Source organism: Phoca vitulina, unplaced genomic scaffold (assembly GCF_004348235.1).
Source record: "Phoca vitulina isolate PV1807 unplaced genomic scaffold, GSC_HSeal_1.0 scaffold93, whole genome shotgun sequence".
NCBI classification, from domain to species: domain Eukaryota; kingdom Metazoa; phylum Chordata; class Mammalia; order Carnivora; family Phocidae; genus Phoca; species Phoca vitulina.
Window position 1 is genome coordinate 1288708 of NW_022589796.1, and position 12678 is coordinate 1301385.

A 12678-nucleotide genomic window follows, 5' to 3' on the forward strand; every position below is an offset into this window, starting at 1 on the left:
TAATGGAAAGATGTCCAGTTCAAAAAACAAAAACAAAAACAAAAAAAACCAAGGAGATCTCCTTAAACTTTGGCTGGGTTGGGGAGACGAAAGACTAACTAGAGTGGGGATTGAGCTGCTTATTCTCTTAGCTGTACATAGATTCTGTTCAGATCAGCATAGATGTACTGTTCTCACTGACAACATCCCAGGAACTAGTCGGTATCACCAGGTCTGGGTTGTATTCTAGATAGGAAGTAGGCGGAGCTTGGGAAAGTGGTGGGGGAGACGTGGCTTGAGGTCTGGAGTTGTCTCATATGAGGGAAGAGACTAAGAAAGAAAAGGAGATTGGACACTGGGGAACCTAGAGCAACATTTCCCAAGGTGTGTTTTGTGTCGCTTTTCTTTATATTTGAAAAAGATGGGGTTGTGATTCATTAGGTTAGACAAACAATGAGATAAGCAAAGTTAAACACACTTCTATCTTGTGGGACTTCTAGGAGCTTGTAATATGCCGATACACACTGTCAATATTCAAGAAGACGGTAGCAAAATGCAATGTTTCCCTAACTTTGTTGACCATGAACACCTTCGTAGGGGGTGTTTTATAAAAGTTTTTAAAAATTACACTATCGTGGAATATTTTAATTTATATTTTTAATATTATCTCCCAGGAAGAGGTTTCATATTGTCTTAAAAATGCACTAAAGAATTCAATCTTTAAATATAACATTATTTTCATACTATGTATTGCTATGTTCTTCTTTTTAAAAAGGGGGCGCCTGGGTGGCTCAGTCGTTAAGTGTCTGCCTTTGGCTCAGGTCATGATCCCAGGGTCCTGGGATCGAGCCTGGCATCGGGCTTCCTGCTCAGTGGGAAGCCTGCTTCTCCCTCTCCCACTCCCCCCTGCTTGTGTTCCCTCTCTCACTGTGTCTCTCTCTGTCAAATAAATAAAATCTTAAAAAAAAAAAAAAGTGCACTAATGGGGCAGCTGGGTGGCTCAGTTGGTCAGGGATCTGCCTTTGGCTCAAGTCATTACCTCAGGGTCCTGGGATGGAGCCCCACACAGGGCTCTCTGTTCAGCGGGGAACCGGTTTCTCCCTCTCCCTCTGCCCCTCCCCCTGCTCGTGCTCTCTCTCTCAAATAAATAAGTAAAATCTTTAAAAAATATATGCACTAAGAACTTAACTGGACATGACTGAGGCCTTTCTCCATCTCTGTATGGTCCTTCAAGTTGACATGAAACTTTGCATGTCCTAGAAGACAAGGAATTTATTCCCACCCTCATTCATTCTTTCCCCTTTCCCCCCAGCTTGTGAACAAGAGCAATCTTCTGAGTAGCAAGAGAGATGAAAGCCATCTCATTGTATGGATTCCCTTTGGTCTCTCTCAATGACAGTGCGGTGGCTTTCAAAGGCAACTGTTTGTAGACGTCTCAGCATAGAGAGCATCCAGGTGAACCAATAAGCATACTGGGTGTGGGCATGCTGGGCTCCTGGTATTTCCAAGGAGATCTCTATCATATCCAGGACAATGGCCATCTACTGGAGCACCCACATTAATAGTCCTGTGGTTCGTACTTAAAGGAACTGAGCTCTTTGTCTTTTCTAACTAGGAATCTCTTTACCATACTCACTACCTCAGCTGTACCTGTAGGATTCGTGGCAAGTCAAACCTGATTCCCAGAGGGTGGGTGTGATTCCTCCCATAGGACCAATGCCAAATGGGGCTGTAGCAAGTCCACAGGCGCACAGGGCTACTTCTGGGTCTGGAGCCGGAACATTGTTGTTGAGTCTACCACATGGGGATGGGCCTGCTTTTTCCAAAGGGCTCTCCAAATGGGCTCCACCAGGGTTTCACATCCCCCAGCCTGGATCTAGAGCTTCCGCAAAGGCATTTTTATCCCAGGATATCTGCCAAATTATTGTTGTTGTGGGGGGACAGGAGCGAAGGACCTCCTAGTCCGCCATCTTGCTGACCTATGACTTTTTTAAAAAGAAAATTCAAATGTATTTTTCCATTTTAAATGTAGTATGTGCCAATAATTTTAAATCAGAACATTTGGAAAAATAGAAGTAAAATAGAAAGGCATTTTAAACATGTTCTGGGGTCTTCCAATTTTGCAACTCTGGAAAGTATCTTACACAGTTGTGACTAAAGGCTTGCTCTGTATTTCTATACTTCTCTGTCTCACACTCTAAGCAAAATAAACATATCACACAAGTATTTTTCCATGGTCTAATAAACTCTGTACAAACATCACTTGAAATGGCAATGCCATCATTTATTTAGCCATTCTCCACGTATTTTCATTACTTCCAAGTTTTGATTTCATAAATACATATAAATAAATATGTTTTTAATAAAATGTTTATATGCATTTTAACCATTTCTGGAGGATAAATTCTTCAGAAATTGAGTTTCTAAATTAGAGAGTATAAATGTTTTAAGGTTCTTGACATATATTGCTAAATTTAGCTTACAATATTAATGGCTCTCTTTGATGGAAAATTATAGTAAATTTTATACAATTTTTAACTGAAATTGAATAAAATTTTACTGCAAAAACACTTTAAGGTTTGAGAAAAAGGGTATTAGTTAACATATGTTAAAAGCTTAGTAATTGGAACTAAAAGAAAAGTCAGTTTGAATTTGTGATTAATTCTTAACTAAAGATTACTTTAAAACAATGTGCTTTTATTGTTGTAGTCCATAAAGTAATACCTAGACTAATGAAAAGTTTATGGTGCTCTGTTTTAGAGTTTTGGCTCCAAGTCAGGGAAACTCAGCTTTAAAATCAGACTTCACCACCTACTGCCTGACCTTGGGCAAGTTTCTTAACTTCTTTGCCTTAATGTCTGCATCTGTCCAATGAAGATAATGTTAGTTCCTGCTTCTTAAGGTTGTTGTGAGGCATAGATAAAATAATGTACTCAGAGGGCTGAGTACCTCAGGAGTGTCCAGCACATTTCATCTATTATCAAAATAGAACAATTTTATTGTTTATAAAAGATTTTATTTATTTATTTTAGGGAGAAAGAGAGAGAGAGAAAACCAGCACCTGGGGCAGGGGAGTGGGAGGGAGAGGGACAGAGCAGACTTGGACATGGGGCTCAATCTCATGACCCTGAGATCATGACCTGCGTGGAAATCAAGGGTCAGACGCCTAACCAATTGAGCCACCCAGGCGCCCCTAAAATAGAATAATTTTAAATGGAATTTCTGGTCAGTTGGAATTTCTGCATGAATAAATGGATCTGAGTTTTGAATTAGTAAACCTACAATCTATAAAAGTTTCTTGATGTAAGTGAGCTAACATTTTCCTTGAAATCGTATTGTGTTACCAACTTGTTTTATATATATGTATATAAAATGTTTTATATATATAAATATATATAAATGATATATACGTGTGTGTGTATGTATATAGTGTGTGTGTATGTATGTGTGTGTGTAAAGCAAAAATAACCTACAGGAAAAGGGTCTGTTTAATTAGTACAAATAATGATGGATTCTGAATTAAGAAGTCTATTTTTTATATTTTTAAATTTTACATTAGAAAGAAAAAAAGTAACTTGATTTTAATGCTTTTAATGTTTGAAATATGAAGGACAACAATAAAAGTTAACTTCCAAATGTATTAAATACACTTCAGATAAGCTTATATCAACCATAAATACATCAGTAATCTCAATATGTATAGTTTATATCTAAAGAATAAGTATAAATGGACCAAATTTAAAAATCATTTAGGGACGCCTGGTGGCTCAGTTGGTAGAGCACGGGACTCTTGATCTCAGGGTCATGAGTTCAAGCCCCATGTTGGGTATGGAGCCTACTTAATTAAAGAAAATAATAACTTAACATTTTTCTCAGGGTCTCTGTAAGGAACAACTGTGAAAATTTTATAGCAAAAAGTTATCCCTTGATGCAGAAATGGTGCTTTGCCAAAGCCGCCTGCTGCCATTTTAGATGCTAATTGGTTACTGTGGTCAGTGGCTTTCCTGCTTTAGCACTCACTTTACCTCAAATTCTCCACGATTTCTTAGCTCAGCAAAATGATCACGAACCTCTTGAACTCGAAGCTTGCGCCAACATTGATACTATTTGACTCTGTTCTTGGCTTGAGAAATAACCTTCAGACTCTCTTTGGTTCATACCAGACACAGAAATGACAGCCCGGAAAAGTGACAAAAGTGAAAATTTTTAACACATCTTTAAATTAAGACCATTCAGAGGAATTGGAGACCAGAAAAATCTAGTTTGTATGGTAAAGGCCAAATACTTACCTGAGAAATAATTTCTTTCTCATCCTACAATTGATGCCAGTGGCCTTTTATGCTCAGATTTCTCACCGTGTTCTACACATTCAACCATAGAGCATTCACCCAGGTCACTTTGTACAGAGAGTAAAGGAATGAGAGATGGGTGACTCAGGCTTCTCTGTGGGTCTAGGGATTTTGCCAAAGCTTAAGTGAGATAGACAGTCTTCAAAATTATGAATGTCATACTTGGACTTTGTACTCATTACCTTTTCACCTTGATAGTCAAGTCATATTACCTTTTATGTTATGATTTTTTTGTTACCTGGGACCTTTTTGCCTTCTTTCTCAACATTTTTTTCTAGGTCTCAAAACTAATTTGTGTTTCTAAGTTCTTGCTTTGGGCGCATTTCTTGGATTCAGTTGTCTAATCAACTAGATGTATTTTTTAAAGAAGCAGACTTTTAAAAATGATAAATATTGAGAATGGTTACTGAGATTGTCACTTGGGTAGTTAATCAGAAGCCTCTTTGTGTTAGAAAAGTTTTTCTGAATCTTCTACCATATTTTCTGCTCCTTATTAAAAAAAAAAAAAAAGGAGGAAACTCTGGCTTTAAAATCAAGCTGTGAAAAATGATGTACAACAGACCAGCGACAATTCTCAAAAGCCAGTTTACTTTTGTGTAATGAGAAAAACAGAGAAAGGAGATGGTAGAAGTAATTACCTAAGCTCATTCAATAAACTTTGAAAATTAATAGAGAATATGGGAAAGATGTTCCCTCGCCACCTGTCAGAACACTCTAGGCAACTCCACCAGGCTGAGGTTCTTTAGGTTTGAAAGCCTAAAAGGTGGCACCCAGTGGGTAAACTCCCATGCATTTCATCTGGTCTTAGACCAGAGGTTCTCAACATGAGCAATATTGACATTTGGGGCTGAATCAGTCTTTGTTGTGGGGGCTGTTTTGTTCATCACAGGATGTTTAGCAACATCCTGACTTGTACCCACTAGAAGCCAGTAGCAGTCCCAGTTGTGGTCATTCAAAATATCTCCAGGGGCACCTGGGTGGCTCAGTTGGTTAAGCATCTGACTCTTGATTTCAGCTCGGGTCGTGATGTCAAGGTTGTGAGATGGAGCCCTGTGTGGGGCTCCACTCTGGGTGTGGCTGCATGGTATTCTCTCTCTCTCTCTCTCCCTCTGCCCTTCTTCCCTACCCCCGTGCATGCATGCACTCTCTATCTCTCAAAAAAAAACCCAAAAACTTCAGAAAGTAACAAATATCCCTCCCAGGGGGTGGGGGCAAAATTGTTCCCAGTTAAGAATCACTGTCTTAGAGTGACAGCTGTTATACTGGCCTCAACTGTTTCCTACTCTATTCCAAAGACGTAAAGGAAACTGTTTAGCCCGTAGCCAATAGACCCATAGGACATTAGTAATGGCCACAGTAATAGCCCTCTTGGCTATGGAATAATGCTAGAAGAGTTTGAGAGAGGGTTTTCTTTCTTTCATGCATCCTGGAATAGAGAAACATAATCAAACATAAAGAAAACATTGACTATGTTTCAAACACAGAAAAACAAATCAAAGTTCAGGTCAAAAAGCAAAACCCAAACTTGGTTTCTACACTGTCTTTTTCTTAATGATGCAATCATTTTTCATTTTCTCCTAGTCCTTCAAAATAGGGATTTGAGTTTACACTATTTAAGAGACCTCTAAGGTTCATTCATATTCTTTCCATTTAATATAAAGAAAGGTAAGTCTCAGGGAAGGCTGATGAGCAATATACTTAAGACTGCCCGAAGTACTGATATTTTGGATTCCTGAGGCTTACCGCAGAAGTTGGAAGTGACCTTCCCTTCTTAGACCTGTCTTTAATATAGAGCTGTGCATGCTGGGCTGAGCAAGCCACTGCACAGGTGAGCCCACCTGATCTCACGGGCAAACCCCAAATCAGGAGTCAAGCTCTGAAGTCTGTGTCCTGCCTCTGCCAATTAATGTGACCTTGGGACTCATGAGCCTGAGATTCAGTTCCTCCTCTGCAAATTGAGAACTCCCATGATGAACTGATGTGATTGCTGTGATGATTACATTAGCATCATGATCATGGTCACTCGTGTTACTCTAATTTTCCTCCCTCCCTTTCTTTTCTCTCTACTATGTCTATTCCTTGCACATGCCCAGGCCTCAGGATCACAGCCCTTCCATCCTTGCTCGGCCCCAATTCTGAGTCCCAGCATTACAGAAAGCTCACCACCACCTCTCTGGCTTTTAGAAAACCAAGTTCACATGCTTCAAAAAAATTAACAGAGCTGTCTCTCAATTTCTTACTATTTGAAATGGTTTCATTGAATGTCCAATGCTTAGATGTCCATGCATGTAAAAAATTAAGTTCTCTGTTAAATGAATCAACAAAGTCCTAGAGCTGGGGCAGGAGGAGTATTGGCAGTCATCTAGTCTAGCAAGGATTCCTTGTATAGAGCTCCTGGCGTGTGGTCAGGATACTTTCACTGAGAGGTAACTCAGACCCATCTCCGTAAGTTCTAATTCTTGCTACTGCCCTACTTTGTATATTTTGTGTTTTCTTCTGGAACAATACTGGTTGCATCTTCTTCCTCATTCACTAATGAGCTACATGTCCATCGGCAAGTCATGGGCCTCTAAGTTTGCTGCATTTAATGGCTTTATATGTGAATACATCAAACACAAAACAATGAAACTAATTCTGCAGCCACACAACCACCTGAAACCTAGTCTCATTTCTTGCATTTAGTGGGGATTGTATAACTTGGAAGATGACTGATCTCCCAGTGATCTGAACCTTCAGACAAAAGGTTTACAGAATACATTCAGATTCACAGTCTTCCTCCAGAAGAATAAGTTTCAAACACACTCCAAAGGGAGTATGAATTAAAACCTCCAGGTATGTCTAGAGAATAGAAAAAGAAACTTGAACATGACTTTTATGCCATTTCTGTATTGGCATTTATGTCACACTTGTAATTGCAGAAGAAAAATGAAGTATGGGGGCGCCTGGGTGGCTCAGTTGGTTAAAGCCTCTGCCTTCAGCTCAGGTCATGATCTCAGGGTCCTGGGATCGAGCCCCGCATCGGGCTCTCTGCTCAGCGGGGAGTCTGCTTCTCCCTCTCCCTCTGCCTGCAGCTCCCCCTGCTTGTGCTCTCTCTCTCTCTCAAATAAATAAATAAAAATCTTTAATAAAAAAAAGAAATACGAGGTATGTACAAACACAGGGAATATAGTCAGTGGTGTTGTAATAGTGCTCTGTGGTGACAGACCGTAGTTACATGCTTGCGGTTCATCACGCATAGAGTTGTTGAATCACTGCGTCCTATACCTGAAACTAATGTAACGTTGTGTGCCAACTGTATTCAGATTAAAAAAAATTTTAAATGAAGTGTATGAAAAGGCTTTACTACTAACACGGCTAATAAGGGGGAGCCCATTACGTGAGGTATGGGCAACTTTCTCACTAAATTTGAAAGCAGGGCCAACACTCTCGGGGACCGTAACACCCACCGGTTTCCTTTCATCCTTCCTGCCAGTGCCGTAGGGCTTTTTCTGGACACCAGAAACACCTTCCTCTGAGGCACTTTCCAGCGTCAACTGAGCAGCCCGTGTTGCCAGCCGGGTTCCCGGACGCCTTTTCCATTACGCAATCTCCTTCTGTTAGAATGCGCCACTCCACATAACGTAGACCTTGAAGGGAATGGAATGTGGTACAGGAAGGATGTTAGAGATTAAGTGAAATCTTTGTGAGATGTACTCCAGGTGCCCGAATATATAGCTTTACTTATGGACATCCACACTCTCCTATCAACACTTCCAGTACCAACCACTAATGGTGGGATCTTGAACAATTACCTAACCTATCTGTGCTTCGGTTTCCCGATTAGTAAAAGAAAGTGGTAATCATACTTACATCATAAGGTTATTATGAGGACTAAGTGAGTTTAAGTTAAGCACGTAGAACAATACAGACCCTATAACTACTGTATATGTTTGAAGTTCTTATTGTTACAGAGAAGAAAATGTGGCAATGTCTCTGTTTCTCATTTAATTGGCTATTCATGGCTTTGGAAAGTCATATAATAATTGAGTTATTTTTTGCTTAATTTAATGAGCAGATTTTGTCTCCACGATGAGCAAGACCCACTGCTTTGCTCATCCTAATAGAACAGAAGGTTCTAGATTCCATGGGTACCAGGTTCAATTCCTGCCTCTACAAATTCAGAGCTTCTGAAGTCTTCTTTTTCTGGAGTATGTGTATGTGTGAGTATGTGTGTATGCCCACACACACCGAGAAACTGGCAGAGATGCATCCAGCTGTTCTGGACTACCCATTCTTCTGTCATTCCTCTTCATAATGAAACCATGTGATTTCTTTCAGCAAGTGCCCCTTGCACCACCTGGCCTGCCTTTAATGGATGCCATGCCCAGAAATGATGAAAGGCTTTGGCTCTTACAAATGAGACTATCCCTCCAATCAAGCTGAATACTCACCATGGAGGTAGGGCAGGAAATATCATGAATTGTATATTTTTTCCCCTCACCCAGTGAAGCCCTAGTATTTCTCACTGCATTATTCTTTGCTTAATTCAATATTTAGATCCTTGAATAAAAATTCTACAAGAGACTTTCTAGCAGTCTTACTGTGATCCTGACCTTTCTTTATGTCCTTACTTGGATAGTAGTAACACCTATATGTATATAGGTGTGTAAAAAGTATAGATATTTAATATATTTACATATGTACATATATATATATAATTTTGACCAAATAATTTTGGCTCAACACACCCAAGACTGAAAGATATTAGTCATCCTAAAGATAAAAGGAAGTAGTAAAGCAATACATAATGTTTTAAAAAAGATCTTAATATATTTCCATAGACAAGGCTTCCGGTATTTCTGGTTAACAGCAAAATCAACATTGGGACACCAAAAGAGTGGAAAATATTGGTGGAAAATGTCGTCACCTGGTAGTTTTTTTTTTAAGCCTATCGTCAAGTAAGATCTTGCACTATACCATTCCTTCTTCCTTCTGATTCCAATATAGGGAGTGGGGTTTTCCCATGCCCAAGAGGAAAAAGAATCCTGTTTCCTTTCTCTCTGACAATAATCTTGTTGCAGGACAGATGAACAAGGCAAAGTGTAAGCCTAGCCTTGTTGAAGCTCCTTCCCATGAGGTACAAGACCGCACAAATTTGGTGTCTTGCAAGGCAAACCTAGCAAGCAGGAAAGCCTTGTAGGTCCTTCAGCAATCTCCTCTTAGAGATGCCAACACTCCCTCACTCATCAAGCAGCTAATGTCCTTCACGATATCCTTTGTTGTCCAAGCTCCCCCCAAGGTCCTGCCCCCTAGACCTGCCTTGCATAGTATGCTCCATGCCCATGGCTTCTTTTCAGCCCCCTAGGCTGCCCCTACTCCCTTATGTGCCTTCTGACTCCTTCAGTTGGGGCCCTTCTACCTATTTGGATAATCTAATTCTGGAGGACCCAATGAGACTTGATGGTGGAATTTCAGACACTGCAGCATGTTGATAAGGGCAGGCAGGATGTTTGGAATCCCATAGAATCGCCTAGGAACGCTGTATCTTACTCTGGGTTGACAACCACACAGGCACTGCTACCTTTGGAGGCCCCAAAAGTTGAGTCATGTATAATCGCTCACTCTCTTCTCTCCCAACCCTTGTATTTTGGCTTCTTTTTTTTTTTCTTTTCTTTTTTTTTTTTTTTAAGATTTTATTTATTTGACAGAGAGAGAGAGTACAAACACGGGGAGGCAGCAGAGGGAGAGGGAGAAGCAGACTCCCCAAGAAGCAGAGAGCCCAATGTGGGGCTCCATCCCCTGGGATCACGACCTGAGCTGAAGGCAGATACTTAACTGACTGAGCCACCCAGGGGCCCCTATTTTGGCTTCTTTATAAGTAGCAAGATGGATGCTGCCAATCCTTAAGTAAACCCATGCTGCCCCTTTAGTTATGAAGACTCACCGTTTTAGAGTCTATATGGGTCATGTATGCTGAGGATGGGAGTTATGTGCTTAAGATCCTATGAACATGTTTTATAACTCCTCTTCTAAAAGTCTATCACAGAACTATAGAATCCATAGATCTCTCTTTCTCGGAGTGAGCTCTGAAGAAAAATTCACACACATACCCACAAAAGAAAGATAAAATGAAAAGGAGACCATAATGCTAATTTTTCTAACAAATGCTGAAGTTGTAGTTTTGGTGTTTTCTTTTCCTTTTCTTTCTTTCTTTCTTTCTTTCTTTCTTTCTTTCTTTCTTTCTTTCTTTCTTTCTTTCTTCTTTCTTTCTTTCTTCTTCTTTCTTTCTTTCTTTCTTTCTTTCTTCCTTCCTTCCTTCCTTCCTTCCTTCCTTCCTTCCTTCCTTCCTTTCTTTCTTTTCTATTGTAGTATATAATTTTTAAAGGGAAAAATTCATAGAGACCAATGAATTTGAAGAAAAAGATCAGGAGGGCCTTTTGTTTGCAAAATACAAAGAAGAACCCTTTTCAAAACTGTGGCTTAAGTGATGTCAGTAGTTGCAAAGTCCCTGGAACTGATGAATGACATTTTAAGCCATTATTGACATTCATCCTTTCTTATCATGAGCATTCTTAGATCATTCCCCAGGGAGTTCTAAAATTTTTCTAAGGAACTTCTGCATCATTCTAGAGTAGCATTTGCTAAACTTAATTGCCTTAGGAAAAAAAAAAACACTCTTTTATATCATTTTGCATAGCAACATCCCAAACACAGAAAACATGATGATGCATGGAAAATATAAAGTCTGGGAGAAATACAGCTATGGAGGGACTGGTCATGTGTTCCCAGAAATCACTTGAGGACTGTTTCTGCTCTCTCATGACAACTGCCAAGGGCCAGGTTCATCCATGGTTCTTTTTTTTTTTTTCCCTGAAGCTCTGCCTTAGCAATTCTTACAAACAAAGCTTTATTTTACTCGGAAATTAGGTGAAAAGGAAAAAAAAATCAATGCTTATTGAAGGAATAAAAAAATCTTTCAAGATGATGTGTACTCCCATAAGGATGGGTTGCATATTTTAGAAGTATAGTAAGTATACACTGGTCTGAAACAGTTACCATAGGAACAAAACTTTTTCCCCATTAGAAGGAAGGGTAGTCACTGTAGTAAATTTCCACACAAATATCTAAGCTACACCAATTGAGCATCAGTTGGGAATCAAATCCAACAGACTGTGGATTTAATAGGCTGATGTTAGAGGGGGAGGATAAGGACTCTAATATAAGGAAAATTTTTGCACATCCAATGATCAAACTAGGTTTGCTAAACAAACCATCAAAATAGGCACTTTGGTGCCCACTGCATTTCTTATTCTGCTCTAATTTCCCAGAAGGGCATCACCCTCTCAGCTAAAAGCTGTGCCAAGCAATATCAAAGAGGAGTCTTACAGCATGGTTCATAAGAATTTATTCTGAAAAAGAGAGAAAATGTGGCAGAGCACTACATAAGAGGATACATAGGGTTCTGGGAGCAATGGGAAGTGTCGAGTGGGGTTAGAGTTATGGATCCTTCCACAATGAGCTGGATTTGAGTCTAGCTCTAAATGTAAAGACATTTTAGGACTACCTTAACCTTAATCTCTTTATTTCACATAAGAATACATGAAGAAATCTGCATATTAAGTTGAAAAAGGCTCTTTTCCTATAAAATAAAAATTCTAAGTGATAAGAAAGCACTGTGACTGTTAAGATTTTTTTTTCTTAATGGTACCAAAAATGATACATCTACAATGACATCTTAGATTTAATGAGATATGGGCATAGGAAAAGGATGAATAAGGAAAATATGATCTTGAGGATACGTAAGAGGAAAGCAGAAGTTCAATATGTGAGGTGGAGTGGGGGTGAAAGATCATACCACATAAGACCCCCAGAAAAATATTGGTTAGCAAATATAATAATTTTAGATTTAGTTTTCTCTTAAATATTTGAATAAACCATCTAGCACATCTGAATTCTGATGACTTTTAAAAGAAACTAACAATTTAAAATAGTTTTAAAATCTAACTATTTTAAGAAAATTAGTCTCAATGTGTGTATTAAAAGGATTGTAATAAGAAAATATCAATCTAGGGGTACCTGGGTGGCTCAGTCAGTTGAGCGTCCGACTCTTGATTCTGGCTCAGGTCATGAGTTGTGAGATGGAGCCTTGCATCAGGCTCCGCACTCAGCTGGGAGTCTGCTTGAGATTCTCTCTCTCCCTCTCCTTCTGCCCCTACCCTCTGCTGACATGCTTTTTTCTTTTCTCTTTCTCTCTCTCTCATTCAAATTAATAAATAAATCTTTAAAAACATGTATCAATCTAAACACTCATTATAATTGAATTGAATTGAATTTATGTGAAAAATACCTCAGTCTAAAAAAATCCCCAAAT